The sequence below is a fragment of the Myotis davidii genome, unplaced genomic scaffold (assembly GCF_000327345.1).
Source record: "Myotis davidii unplaced genomic scaffold, ASM32734v1 scaffold130, whole genome shotgun sequence".
Taxonomy (NCBI): Eukaryota; Metazoa; Chordata; class Mammalia; order Chiroptera; family Vespertilionidae; genus Myotis; species Myotis davidii.
In genome coordinates, this window is record NW_006285040.1 from 4,218,768 (window position 1) to 4,221,301 (window position 2,534).

At 37.5% G+C, this 2,534-nt stretch overlaps 1 pseudogene; it reads right to left on the reverse strand.

Moving 5' to 3' along the window:
* The window catches only part of LOC102759907, a 2,575-nt pseudogene extending 1,611 nt beyond the window's left edge, over nucleotides 1-964 (reverse strand).
* Nucleotides 965-2,534: the final 1,570 nt, after the last annotated feature.

The following is a 2,534-nucleotide window of genomic DNA, read 5'->3' on the forward strand; positions in this document are numbered from 1 at the left end:
CTTTGGGAACCATTAGGATTTTCTCTTTTCCCCCAGAACTCTGACATCTCACAATTTATATACTTTTATAAGGATTTTATTTCATCCATTTTCTTGGGCATAAAAAAGACATTTACCATCCAGAAATTTTTGTTTTACTGCTAAAAAAGTTTGTCATCTTACTTTCATATTTTCCACCTCTCTGTTTTCTCACTTCTCTATTTTAAGAAATCATTTTGGTTGGATTCGTCCTTTATGTTAATTATGTTTTCTTTTCCATTTTTTTTGTGCTAATGTCTTTTTGTGCTAGTTTTTAGATTTCCTCAACTTTATTCTTCAATCTTTCTAATGAATGTTTTAATTTAATTTTTATTTCCAAAAGAAATTTTTATTTCTTGTTTTTTTTTTTATTTATCCTTTTACATAACCTCTACTTCTGGGTATAAGAATACATTCACTTCCCCTTAATAAAGAGACTTGACATGAGATATAAATTTGGAATACATGGGGGAGCCAGGAAAGCTTGGCTTTAGTAACTAAGGTCTCTCTGAATCTCTGGACCCATGGTTTTTTATTCACACATTTTTGCCCTATAGCCAAGCAGATATACATATCAAAGGTAAGGCCTGGTAAACAGTAAAATTATCAGGTTGGGGAAACTGCCCTCAGCCATCTGGCAGCAGGCAATAATATATGCAGATTTTCAGGTTTGGGGAAATGCTTTCAGCTATTCCAGCAGCAAGTAATATTCAGCCCTGCTGAAGCCTCAAGTTCCATCAATATTTTATGAACTTTATGACCTGCTGGAATTAGCCCCCAGCAGAATATAACTCTACAGTCACTAGACTTGGACATGAGTAGCCTTATTTTGTGAGGAGAGGGAAGGATATGACTACTCCAAAAGCAAACTTTCAACAATGTCTGTTTTTAGCTCCTCAGCTCAACCCAGCCCTTCATTGTACCTACTGTCTCCAAAGTTGAGCATCTCACAGTTTTCCACCAGGTGTATTGGCTCACTTATTAGTGGTTATGCCCCTCCGGGAGACTCCAAGATCATTGCTTCCTCTGCCATGTGAAATCACTCACTGCTCCTCTATCTGGTCCTATCTTCTAAAATTGCATTTAATTCTTTTGTCTGCTTTCATCTTCTTTATTCTCTTTGTCTTATACAGGTTTCTACTTTCTTTTTGTTGATGTAGTTCCTTAACTATCAATTTAGTGGAGTCTTAAGGAGAAGAGGAGATAAAATCCTCATTCTTGAAACATATTCCAATAAACTTTAGATAGCTTGTCTGTTAAAGACAATTTACTAGCCCTAACCGGTTTGGCTCAGTGGATAGAGCGTTGGCCTGCGAACTCAAGAGTCCCAGGTTCGATTCCGGTCAAGGGCATGTACCTTGGTTTCGGGCAGCTGATCCGTATTTCTCTCTCATCGATGTTTCTAACTCTCTATCCCTCTCCCTTCCTCTCTGTAAAAAATCAATAAAATATATTTTTTAAAAAGACAATTTACTAGGATTGCTTTGGATTTATAGGTTAACTTGAAAATGGCCACTTCTGTGTTACAGTGTCTTCATATCCAAACATGGTAAGTATCTCCATTTATTTTGATCATTATGACCTTCTGCAAGTTTTTGCAATTTTCTTACATTGGCTTCATTACTAAAAATACTCTAATGAAGAGCAGTAATGACATGAATGAAAAGCATATGTGAGCCTGAAGATTGACCTGAAAATTTGACCCAGAACATAGGGCAAAAGGACAAAGAGAAAAACACATGAGGGAAGAGTTAAGAGACTTGGAAAACAGATCCAGTAATTTCTACAGCCTTCTAATAAGAGTTTCATAAGGATAGGACCGAGAGAATAGAGGAAGAAATGAAAGAATGAAATTTTCTAAAGTTGCAGAATGAGGAAAACAAAAATCCTACTCCACATTGTGGGCAACTTTGCAGAAAGATAAAGAGGAAATTCTGAAGGATTCAAGAGAGCAAAGATAAGTTAAATAAATTTATACCCTGAGGATTTTCTCCACTCATCACAAACAGATTAGAATCCCTGACTACAGAGATAGCAAATAAAAATTGAAAATATTTATCCCTTGGTAGCAAACGTCTGTTACCAGAACCAGGAAACCCAGTGGAAGTTGTATCAGCATGGCATTGCTATATATGTCACTCTCCTTCCTAGACATTGAGGGACCACCATTAACAGCAGAAAGCACAGAGCCCATTTATCTTCCAGAGAGGCGTGATGCCTCCAGGTTCCCCACTCCCCCATTGATTGTGCTCCATTTGGAGAAACACCCTCTCATCTTATCCTACCATCAGTTCAGAGTCCCAAAAGACTCTTTGAAACAGAAGTGGTGGGTGGGAGGACTTGGACACTTAGAATTACACGTTTCCCTGCATCTTGATGGTGGGGGAATATCCTTTCCATTAAGGGAAAACCCAAAGCAAGGCCTGAGACTGCCCAGTCTCAACCTCAGATTTCTCTTGCATTTAGAGGTCCAAGAAGAAAATATGTTTATTGAAAGATCCTCTTGAGATTTTAAA